Here is a 13,065-nt window from a genome sequence, read left to right on the forward strand (position 1 = left end):
CATAGTTCAAAATTTAAAAAACATATACTTAGGTCCATAGAATGATAATATATGCAAGACATGACCTTCACATATTTTTGAAAAGAAAACTATGATTATTGTACCATTATTGAAAGACTTAGAAGGTTTTTAGTCATGTTTGGATTCCTATAAGTGGATGCATAATTTATTTGAAGCTATGATTTTTTAATTAAGATATTTTTAGTACAAACAATAGCATTTGCTAAATAGGATACCAATTGATCCCATTAACTACACAATCGTATATAAAAAATAGATTTTTTTTCTTTCTAAAAGACCTTCAAACTTCTTCAGCATACCCATTGCACACCAAGGTGCAATTGCCAGTTTATATTTTATTAAAAAGTAAAATAAAACTGAATCAGCATTAATAAGGGTTAGGAGCCACCAGATTCCGCTTCGCCCAGTCCGCTTCATGGATTTATAGTCGGCGTCTTTAGCTATGCTGACGTAGTATAGAAGGGGGATAGGGCCAGCTAAACATCATAATGGCTTAGAAGTCCTCGTCTTTAGCTATGCTGACGTTGTAGAAGGGGCCTTAGTTGGGCCATATCAGCCGAATCTTTGGGTGGGCCATGTCAGCCAGAGTTCCAAGCCATTACTACGTAAGCATAGCTAAAGACGACGACTATAAATCCGAGAATTGTTGCTCTCAATATTTTTTATTTCTTCGTTTGGGGATGAATTGATAGTCATTTAGGGGGTGGACAAATTTCAGAATTTCGATGTTAGTTTTGGAGACGACAAAAATATTTCCTTGGTACGAGCATTTGTTTTTGGGCATGAATTTAGGTTAGGACCAATATATTTGAGGACAATGCCACATGGGAGGACTATGAAGAGTAATTTGAAAGCAAAATTCATTAGTGATTAACTAATTAATTTAGGCACATGAAAGCATTGTTTTAAATGATACACTAAAATGATAAGATTTTGTTTGCATCATATTAAGATAATTTAATAATTTGTTATCTTTGTAAACTTATACATGCACTTGTAAATGATATTAGTCTTTATTATGATTTCTAACTCTTATACCGTTTTGAAAAAAATGATATTATTGAGACGTATAGATCATGATGTAGTATGAAAATAGTTGAACTAGACTAATTTGTTTCAATTATTTCATGAATTATGGCAATTGATTTTTAAAATTGAGAAAATATATTGCCTTTAAAGAAACATTTAATATCACTGCCTAGAGGAGGCCCTCACATACATGTCATTAAGAACACATTAAGGAGGAATACCTCGCTGTAGGAGACAAAAACCAACTAATGCGACATGTAAGAGGAGGTAGATCTCTCTCAATGCTACCTTGGAAAAGACAAGATGCACTACTATTACATCCTCTCCCTTGAACCTAGAGAAGAGACCACATGCGATCACACCAAGGTAAATAAGATAAGGAGAATTACCTTAATAATTGGGAAACACCTATAAATGCACAAATGTTTGTGTTGTCTTCTTGGCTTGTTCTTGAACCCATAGTAATACAAGTTAGAAATGGCAATATGCATGGTATGCACAAAGAAATGTTTATAAATAAAAACATTAAAGAAGAGAGATGAATTTCTATCTTAATGACTTGAGAACTCAAACATTCCACTAAAAAAATGTGTTAAATTCAGGTGAACTTGGCAGAAAATAGGAAGCAATACCTTAAGACCATATTGTGCTAGGAAAAATACTTAAGCCAAAAGCATTAAAAAAAATTCCATGAATTTAATTTGATATATTGGGTTCTTAGAGAAAACCAAAATAAAAATTCCAAAGGGTCTCCAAATATCCACATACTAAATACTTGAAAATTAAAACCTCTAATTAGAAGAATTGAGATCTTAAAGGCAAACTTTAATAAAGAACACTTGAAGTTAAATAAAATCACTCTAATATGAATGTTAAATTTTGGATAGCAATTGAAATGTTATTTAGATTCAAATTTAATAATGACCTTACTTATCAAACAAATTTTGATGACAATTATTTATTCAAAATCATCCCTTATCCTTTGTTATTAAAAAATGTACATAAACCAAATACATATCAAATTAATTTTCATAAAAAATATTAATAATCTTTTTAAGGTTTTTTTTTAAAATTAAAAAACACATAAAAATGAAACCATGTTAGCTTTAATAAGATCAGGACCCCTCTTGGATTTATGGTCTTCCACGCGCATATGGTGCGACAGTCATGTTGGGGGCGGAATCCATTTTTAAAATTTTTTTTTTGCCTTATATAGCGTAAAATATTTGAGGAGAAGGAAGGAGAGGAAACTTCCCTGGGGTCTCATCAAAGAAAACCCACACGCCCACCCGTGGGCGAGCCGCTACCCGCTCATTTATATTCCTTATTCAAATTTTTCATGCCAACCTTTCTCTAATTCACATGAAATTTTTATGCCCATGTTACATATCTATTCTTTCTCTTTTTTGTTCCCGATAAAGTATTTCAAGGAATAATGAACATATGAACATAAGAAAAAGTTGGATATTTTCTTGAATAGCTTCTTTTAAAAGGCCTTCTGCTTGTGGGTGGGCGTGTGGGAAACTTCCAAATACGAGAAATTATGCTAGGCACTTTTTTTATATAAGGCAATGCGATGAGAATTCAGTGTATCTGCTAAATATCATAAGCTCTCATGGCTATAAGTAAAAATGTTATCCGGAGGGTTGTAATGTGCCAGGGAATTGAGGCAACACTTATGGGTTCCATGCTCTCCGGAGGGCTGAAGGAAGATGCCCTTATCTGCCATTATTGCTGGGCAGTTTTTTCCATTTCGGCCATTGTTGCAGCTGTAGCATTCTTACTCATTGCAGGAGAGATCATTACTCAGCTCAGGGGGGCCACGAACCAACAGCAACAGCAAAATCCAGAGCCTCAGTCTATGCGTGAGAATCTGGCGTTATATATTTCGCGTTTGAGGGAGCTTTGGAATTGGAACGACACTCTCATCATCCTTCTCTGCACCGTCTTCTGTGGACTGGTTTTAAGCATGAGCTATGCGCTTCCTGGAGTGTGCAAGCCATAGTCAGATATATGATCTTCTTCTCTGTTTCATGTTGGAATCTGCTGTTCGTAATAGGAATGTCCATGTTTGTAGAGTCTTGTCTCCCTTACGTTGTTTCTGTTTGTAGAGTCTTGTCTCCCTTACGTTGTTTATGTGCAATTTTTTTTGGGTATGTATTCAAAATTGCCTTTCAATGGCTTAAAAAATATTTTATTAAAAAAAAATCAAATCCATCGAAAATCTTACTTTTCATATGATTATTCTTCCTAGAAAATTGATTTTATTTTAGGGTTCATAATAATGAGATCATACAGTCATCAGATTCATTCTTTTGGAAGCCAATTTTCCTGAGTGATATTTATTGAAAAATATCAAGAATTGAAATTTTTAATTTTACCTTTCTAATAGTTTTTATTAAAAAATATTATAATTGACACATTTTCTCTTCTTAAACATCATATACATATTAGGCAATCTTGCCTTTTCTAATTATGGAACAAATATGTTACAAAATTCTTTTTCTTGACATTAATCTTAATATTATAAATTTAACATGTATAAATAAATGTTTTTTATATTTTTTATAATAATAAATACATTTAAAAACTTAAGTTTCAAAATTTTAAGGAATAAATAATCTTATCATTATTTTTCAACAGTAAAAAAATAATTAATTACAATTATATAGTTAAACTTCAAAACATTGACAAAATTTTAATATAAATATGAAATGCAAACTTTAATTTTTATGGCACGAAAGGGTTTTATTAAAAGCCGCACTCCCTTGCATCCTATTCTTCCTAAGCTACGCCCTTGTTTCCAAAGCGCAAATTATCTAGTGAAATTGTCATGGTATGATCGCACAACGAGCAATCCTTCATTTGGGTAGCCAACGCAAGCTTTTCCGGCAGAATGTTTCGCACGTCAGAGGCGACTCAGAAATTTTAACCCCGTATAGAATGATTGCGCTCTCGATATTCTTTCCTCCTTTGTTTGGGGATGAATTGATAATTATTTAATTGGTGGACGAATTTCGGTGTTGGTTTTGGAGAGTGCGAAAACATTTGTAGGGTTTTCTTCGACATTTTCATCGCAACTGGTGAAAGGCGAGACCTTTCCCTACCCCTTATCCCATTTTTTTTCTCGTTAGTGTTATTCTACCATTATCCCTAAAATTGGAGGTTATTAGTAAATGTGCTCTGTTTACCCATTGGCTGGGGCAAATCGACATGAAAATTGCTCTGGGGCAAATCGACATTCCTCCATTTTAAATAGATTGCTTCGAATATCCTTTACATTTGGCGCACATTTTTGTACAGTTTCAGAGAATTGGTAGCTAATTGCCACTGGCTATTCAGCATTAGGGATTCATTTTTTGGAAAAATAATCATTAATTAAAATCTAGCAATACATAATACTGTTGAATTACAATTAATTTAGTGTTATAAGTTTCCATGCCCGGTTCTCACTGATTCCAGTAGTTCAAAGATTATATGTCATTTGTTCCAGACGCTTCCCCTGCACCTAGAATCCCCATTCTTTTGGGACAGGGACTTAGAAGGGGAAGAGTTCTCCCCTGTCCCGCCACTGTCACTCAACACTCATGGACGTTTTCGGGATGCCCTCTTGTTTGGGGATGGCTTGGGGGCTCCAGGACAAGGTCAACATGTCCAAGGGATTCCAAGAAGTCTCCCATCTATCTCAGGGACTTTCAGGTGACCCTATGGCAGTAAAATAAAAAGTTCAATATTCTTTTAACATCAAAAACTGTTTTCAATTTGCATCCACAAACCCTAACCCGAATGATAACTGAAAATATGGTGCTGATTCCCGATGCAATTAACAAAGTTGATTTTCTACATGTATGTTTTTAAATATTCTATTAATAGTTTTCAGCAGTTCTTCCCTAGGTTTTTGAATGGATTGAAGAGTTTAGAGGTTCACTTTTGCACAGCTAGGGTTATCATTGACTGTGATGGCACATACACAATAGATGATAAGGAATTGCTCTGTGATTGATAAAAGTTAAAAACTGTTGAGAGCAAGACCCCTGGGATAGTGATTTTATCAATCAGGACTAATTGTACTGACAATGGCACAACGATTGAAAGATTAATCCCTATGACAAGAGTGGAATTATGATTGTGCACCAAAATGGATCATGCACAGTGAAACTATAAACAAAAGTGTGTTTCTCTAACTAGTAAAATAATGAACAGAAATCTGCTGTTTGTTTCACTTAATTGCTTACCTGCTAATTGATTGCAGGGTCATCAAATATTCTTATATGTTACAGATGCCTTTTTCGAGCTAGTTTTGGATATCCTGTGACCATTTTCTCAGTTTGTCATGCTAGAGATCTGGATTTCTGGTCTATGCAACCAGCCTGGAAGTGATTAAAATTTGCATTAGAAAATTTAGTAATCTTAAAGCGAACTGAAATAGATGCTGTTTTTAAATTAATTGTATTTCATGAAGCAGTTAATCAAAGAACGATTTTGCCTATTTTATAGCATTTACAGCAAATGTTGCCTTCAAAATGTTTTGTTCACAAACGGTTACCAATTGATTATCTTTTCCCTTCTTTAATAATGTTTAATTCAAAAGTGGCCTATCTAGCTTGAGAAACTGCTAGTCTTCTTACCTGTTTATAACATGAATTAATGTCATTGAAGCAATATTATCACACGTTCAAAGAGTTTGAACAGTTAATAACTAGATCAAGATGTGTTAAGAACTTAAAACTGACTGCTTATGGACTATGCAAATGTGTACCTAATTTATCACTTGTTTGTTTGCAGCATTTCCAAGTCCAATACATATCAACTTTTAAAGCCACAGTTTGATATAGCACTTTTTGAAATTATCTTCCCTCTTATTTTCTTAAATTGTAATGATGAGATCTCTGGTGTGAAGACCCTCATGAATATGTCAGGAAAGGTTATGGTGGGTTGTTGCCCTTTTTTTGGCAACACATGTCATTTTTTATCTGTCCAGAAAATGCAACTGTTATTGTAAAAGTTTTTGGAAAATCTGTGTGAGCTTAGAAAAACTTATTAATTAAGCATTTTGTCGAATTCATTTCTTCTATATTATTTGTTTGGCAAAGCTTTCCTTCCTTAGGATATATGTGTTGTCAGATATTATAATTTATTGAAGATCTGTACAGTCCGCGCACTCCATCCATTGATTGCAGAGCTAGTAGGAAACATGGAAAAGAAACCTCCAGAGATTCGTTTCCTTTGTTAGAAAAAAATTTGTCAGGTGAGTAATCTGTGCTTAGAATTGGACATATTGAAAATACAACTTTTTAGCAATTGCAGAAAATGATTAGAACAGATTTTATGGTTCCTAAAAGTGTACTGTTTCAATCCATCTTTGCAGCTATGATGGGGCAGCTCAATGCTACAAACCATATAGGCAAAAAGATGATGCTCTTTTAGCCATAGGGGCCTTATGTGATAAGATGAAGTGGACTGAGCCATACAAACCTCAAATTGAACAAATGCTAGTGGAGCATGTATTTCCTGAAATTAAAAACCAAGTTAGTCATTTGAGAGAAAAGGTTTGTGTATTTATTTTACTCTCCTTATTGACTGCAAAATTAATATACAGCAAAATCTTTGGGCTCTTCTTTAATTTTTCTGAATTGTAGTGTAATGTCCCCAAGTAAGTTTAACCATTTAAGACATCATAATTCCAACATTGTCAAAGCAAATAGAAATTAACATCATGATGGAGTTCAACTTAAAAATCTTACTACCAATGTAAGTTTGGAAAGGATTGTGATCTTGAATAGGATGGCTTTGATACCTCAGCGTGACGACTCCCTTAGGATTTTTGGATCCAAGCCCAGGCCTAATTTTGGGACGACACCCTCAAGGTCTTACATGGGTCGCTGATCTCTACCCATCTTGGGATAGACGCCCGATGGTTTTACATAGGCCTTTCCCTATTCATTCATACAACCTTCCGACTACATTCATATTAAGGATTAACAATTTGTTTGTCTTGTTTAATTGTTCTAACTTGTTCATTTGCTAGTTATGGATAAGAGTTTGTATGATAAAGAATAAATAGTTTTGGATTCATACATGTGTTACATATAAGAAATTAATTATTGAATTATTGCAATTTTATTAAAACACTGATATTTTGACATCCCCTTTACGGTTTATTCTAGTAATCATGAATTAAATTACTGATGTTGTATTTTGCTGTATTATGGATGACTTGCATTAAATATATATTTATGTGTAAATTATGTGTACCTTGGCAGGATCGCAGCGGAATTCCTGTAAACTGATCCTAGACGCGTATTCCCAGCCTAAGGAAATCGTATGCAGTGGATGTCAACCAATGGCTAGTGATTAGAGCAGCGTATATTCAGACTGAAGTCCAGACGTGATTTTTCCTCAGCGATTTCCTCCCCTTTATATCTCTCAATTTGAGGGAGAGGTCACACCTCTTCATCATGTATGCCCTTTGGAAAGAGTGCAACTCTTCATTATTTCTACCCTTTGAAAGGGACACAGGCTTTCATAATCAGATGTGCACTTATTATTTAAATCAGATCTGCACTTCTCATTTTCAAATTATCCCCCCTCTCAAATGAGGTTCTCTTCTCCCTTTTATATTTCATTGTTGAGGGAGTCACAACTTTTCCTTTCATGTCTTTTGACTTTTCATTAACTTAATTAATTTTTAATTAATCATATTTAATTATATTATTTTATATTTTAATTTAAATTTTAATGTCTTAATTTTATTATTATCATTTATTATTAAATTCTATTTCAAAGTTGGGACATTACATGTAGAACTTGAGCCATTTTACTTTTCTGATAACTCAGTTTCGTTCTTGAATAATCTGAATACATCTTTTGGATTGCTAATTCTTCAATATTCAAAATTGATTTATTATTCATTACAGTTCGAGATGAGGCACTATATAGCATTTTCCATTACATGGTTTTTGGAAGTTGGTGAAAAATTTGAATAGTTGTTACCTATTCCCTTGAAGTGGGATTTTATTTCCAAGTAAAATTTCATCTTCAGGTCAGTCCGAGTGTGATGCTAATATACTTGCAGTATCAGTCCATTCCCTTGAAGTGGGATTTTATTTCCAAGTAAAATTTCATCTTCAGGTCAGTCCGAGTGTGATGCTAATATACTTGCAGTATCAGTCCATTGCATAGTTGGTAATGCATATATCAGTGCTGAATATGCTTTCAGCATTTACAAACAAACTTGGGCTGTTTGAGGGATTTTGCATTTTGGATTTTGAAAGCTTGGCCGCGCACTTGAAATGTAACTTGGAGGGTTGCTCCACTAAGAGTAATGAACTGCTTTTAGCTTGTTTTAGTGCTTGCATTTACCCTTGCTGTTCAGGCATAATGCTGAGCTGTTTGTATCATTCCTACCTTGAGACAAGTTATGATGTGATGTACGAAGGACCCTTCCAAGGTAATAAGAAACTTCAGATAAATGGATTGCTTCGAATATCCTTTACATTTGGCACAGATTTTTTTACAGTTTCAGAGAATTGGTAGCTGATTGCCACTGGCTGTTTAGCATTAGGGATACATTTGTTGCAAAAACAATCATTAATTAAAATCTAGCAATACATAATACTGTTGAATTATAATTAATTTAGTGCTATAAGTTCCCATGCCTGGTTCTCACTAATTCCAGTAGCTCAAAGATTATATGTCATTGTCTCAGACGCCTTCCCTGCCCCTAGAATCCCCATGTTTTTGGGACAGGGACTTAGAAGGGGATGAGTTCTCCCCTGTCCCGCCACTGCCACTCAACACCCATGGACGTTGTCGGGATGCCCTCTGGTTAGGGTATGGCTTGGGGGCTCCTAGGGATTCGAAGGAGTCTCCCATCTATCTCAGGGACTTTCAGGGGATCCCATGGCAGTAAAATAAAAAAAATAGTATTTTTTTTAATATCAAAAAGTGTTTTCAATTTGCATCTGTAAGCCCTAACCCAAATGGTCTATGAGCTCCACCCAAACCCTAAGCACTTACAAAAGATTTATAAATAGGCATATAACTTCTAAGCCTCATTTCAGATCACTCACAAGTTTCAGAATAGTAAGATGCTACCAGCAGATAAAGCAACAGTTTATTCTGGCAATAACTGATTTATCTTGATTTAATTTTTCCCACAAATATGTTTATGTATTCTGTTAGCATAGAATTTGGCAATCTAATTGGTGCAAATCCATGTTCTTATTTCTATTTAACTAAGAGAAATTATTTTCTTAATTGTTAAGTATATTCACATGCAGATTATGCCTGCTATATCTCATTTGGGCAGACTCTAGTTTTCTATGCATCAGGTTGCATAATTTACATTTTTTTATTTGATGACTCAAAATCACGACTTCAATGAATGCACACATGCCTATTTTGTAAACATATTATGTCATTTTGTGCATTGTGTACTGCCTATTGCTCTGAGTGATACCAAAGTTGTAATTTTTTTCTAATTTGGCTTGAAATTATTTGTATAATTTCTTGTTTTTCCAACCTGATTTGCTCTAGATATCCTCTTGGTTTGACTTACACCTACTACACATATTATATCATTTTGTACATGTATTACAGGTTTTTGAACCTAGTGATACCAAACTCATTGGATTTTTTCTAAATTGTTTTAAAAATGTTTGTGCTATTTTTGGATTTTCTGATTCGATTTGCTTATCGCAGACATGCCTCTTTTGTAAACATATACTTTGTTTTGTGCATGTTTTAATGCTTTTCTCTTTGAGTGATGCCACAATCACAGTATTTTCTTTTTTAATCTGTATCAAAATTGCTTATGCAGTTTTTGGTTTTCTGGTAATTTCCTTTTGGTGTTCTATTTATTTGCCAATTTTTCATCAAAATTACAAGTTGTAGATGCAATTACCTTATTTTAGTTATTTTTAAGGGCTGTAATACAACTGATTTGCATATCCTGCCTATTATAAATGCAGATTATCCAGAGAAATGGCCTAGCCTTCTTCCTTGGGTCTAACAAATTTGCAAGATCAGCAAGTATATGCTGTTGTTTATGTCCTAAGAATTCTTTCAAGTATGAGTAAGTATTTGTTTTTGGGACTCTGGAGTTCTTTAGGTTAATCTTTGACTCAAGAATTGTATTGCTATTTAAACTTTTAGTCTCCATGCGACTTGAGTAAGTTAGTTGATGTGTGTATGTCAAGGTTCAAGTCTGAAGACAAGCGGACTAATCATTGATGAGACATTTCCCCCTTTACTTAATGTTTTCAAATGCCTTGTTCAAGTTATAAAACCGAAATTGGAGATAGCAGAGCTTATCAAGCTTATTTCTACAATATTTTGGTCATCTATATCCATATGTATGCTTCAGCATTCAGAATGTACACTTATTTACTTATTTTTGTCTGCACACTTTCTCACTTGCTGCAATTTTAGATGTTGAATTTATGTAGTGATGTGGCCATGCAGTTAGAGGTGCCCAAGCAACTCTTTGATCCCCAACATTTTTAATGCTTGGATGGTCTTGCTTTTAGCTATGCTGGAAAGACCTTTTTAAGGAAGGGCAACTAACTAATCCAGAACAATGCAAATCCAGGGAATGGTGAAAAGTAAAGAAGTGGACAGTGCATATTCTGAATTGATTATACACATGGTAAGCTTAAGCAAGCTAGTTAACATTTGTGGACTGTGTAAAAATTTCTCTTATTAAAATGTTTTCTAAGATGTATAATCACTATTATCAGGGGAACTGAGAAAGTGAAAATGAGCAACACTAGAATCTACTGTCTAGCCTTTGACAATCTTTATTATAGAAATTGTTTTCTAGAGAATGTTTTCATAAGAGAAAAGTCTAAAAATGTAAAATCTGAAATTTTGACAATCTTAATAATAGAAATTGTTTTCCAGAGAATGTTGTCATTAAAGTCTAAAAATGTAAAATCTCAAACTTTTACAAGATACTGTTCATATCTTTGGGTCTGTTATGAGAGTCTATTAATTTATTGGCACATACAAGCTTGGATATATCTTGATAGTCATGCTGGAATGTGACTAGATTGTAATGGATTTTTTATGCTTTGTAGATTTGCAGATCCAAAGCTCCTTAAGCCAGAGAACAAGCCTTCTGCTCAAATGTTTCAGAAGCATTTTGCAGGGAAAATTTTAGAGTGCCATCTTAACTTGTTGAATGTTATTTGTCAGGGTGGTTACCTTCCAGATAGTCTAACCAATCTTATCCTCCAGTATTTGTGCAACAGGCAGGTTTTGCTAAGTTCTGCATAAACAGTGCATTTTCTGTGAACTTGCTATGTTTTATACTTGTATGTATCTTTATTGCCTGTAAAAACATACGACTAGTTAATGACTTCATATTTTATCTTTTTGGTTTATGGCGTTGAGTTCAAGAAGTTATATTTTATGAGTTGAGTTTTCATTTAAAGATGATATATATGCTTATTAAAAGCTCTGAGAACTGGATATGTGTTGTTCTTGGTCTATAATCACCAAATTCAAAAGGGTCTCTGGTGGTTTGAGGGAGTTTTTGAGAGTTATATTCGCAGAGTAAATTGCATATGATTTCTGTTTTCCAATTAGAACATGTCAGTGGAAAGGCTAGGTGGTTGGTTTCTTTCCATCTTTCCTCATTTCTCTGTGTGGTGCTATTTACCATAGAAGAAAATGGAAGGCTTTCTTATACCAGGACATACTTGTGTTGTGAGGTATTCACACATCACCCCATCGCAAATGGGGACCCCGACTTTTTTCTTGCTTTCTAGGTAGTGTTTGATGTCCTCAGCTATCAGCCTTTGCATTTGAAGGGGAATATAAGGTTAGGAGGCCAGGAGTCAAGTGAATAGCCTTGTGTGAAATGTGAAGTGAGTAAGTTTATAGGGTTTAGATGTCATGACAGTCAATCAGGAGCCCAGCTGAAGAGTTTAAGAAGTTGCTAGTAGCGACAATCCAAGAGTTCAAGGTTGAAGGTAAACTCCAATTGCTTTAATTACCCTTGGCCAAAGTTGTCACGGTGATATGCAAATGAGCAATTTTAGATGTCAACCTACCTCATTCTCCAAGCCTCAAAACCTTAACTTCATGTCGAGAGGTAGATGAGCAAATTTTCCCTTAAGTGCATTGTTTGAGAATAGGTGTAAGAATGAGTTTTGAGCATTTGAATGAGTTATTCCAAGGATTGAATTCATGTGCAATGAAATGATTGACAAGCTTATTTGTAATCTACTTCATCTTCAAGTCTTCCCTAGGTTTCAACTTCATGACTTCACCTTTTGGAGCGAACTTCTTCATGTTGAAAGTGGAAGAATGCAAGAAATTTGAGAATACTTACTTCATGATCAAACAGTCAAGAGTGGGCTTCATGACTTCAATGAAATGATTGACAAGCTTATTTGTAATCTACTTCATCTTCAAGTCTTCCCTAGGTTTCAACTTCATGACTTCACCTTTTGGAGCGAACTTCTTCATGTTGAAAGTGGAAGAATGAAGGAAATTTGAGAATACTTACTTCATGATCAAACAGTCAAGAGTGGGCTTCATGACTTGGCATCTTGGAGCGAACTTCATGACTTCAGCTTTTGGAGCGAACTTCATGACTTAAGACTTTTGAAGCGAACTTCATGACTTAGCCTTTCAGAGCAAACTTCATCAATGAGCACACATGAACGAGCCTACATGAGCGAAGTTGAAAGGGAAACGAAGGATGATTGATAACACTTGCCTTGAATGGATTCAACTTGAAATGAACTTCATCTCTAGACTTTTGGAACTAACTTCATGAGTTGACAAATTGGAGCGAATTTCATGAATGAGAAAATTGGAGCGAGTTTCACCTTCAAAGCTTCATGAGTGAAATGGAAGATAAAGAAATGAAGTAGATTTGAGAACACTTACTTCATGAGTTGATGATTGCAAGCGAACTTCATGACTTCACCTTTTGGAGCGAACTTCATGACTTCACCTTTTGGAGCGAACTTCATGACTTGGACTTTTGGAGCGAACTTCATG

The 13,065-nt window shown here is 34.5% G+C and overlaps 1 long non-coding RNA gene across 3 annotated transcripts; it reads left to right on the plus strand.

Annotated features, from left to right (window-relative positions):
* The first annotated feature begins 3,828 nt into the window (after positions 1 to 3,828).
* Positions 3,829 to 11,404, plus strand: LOC131057027 (uncharacterized). 3 transcript variants are annotated; one of them, XR_009372705.1, is made up of 6 exons: positions 3,829 to 6,298; positions 6,419 to 6,599; positions 7,314 to 7,510; positions 10,023 to 10,126; positions 10,516 to 10,699; positions 11,130 to 11,398. It is a non-coding gene; the product is annotated as an uncharacterized LOC131057027 (long non-coding RNA). The 3 variants fall into 3 exon arrangements; XR_009372704.1 differs by having other exon boundaries at positions 3,829 to 5,980; positions 6,175 to 6,298; positions 7,314 to 10,126; XR_009372703.1 differs by having other exon boundaries at positions 7,314 to 10,126; positions 11,130 to 11,404.
* Positions 11,405 to 13,065: the final 1,661 nt, after the last annotated feature.

This window comes from Cryptomeria japonica, chromosome 5, assembly GCF_030272615.1.
Source record: "Cryptomeria japonica chromosome 5, Sugi_1.0, whole genome shotgun sequence".
Taxonomy (NCBI): Eukaryota; Viridiplantae; Streptophyta; class Pinopsida; order Cupressales; family Cupressaceae; genus Cryptomeria; species Cryptomeria japonica.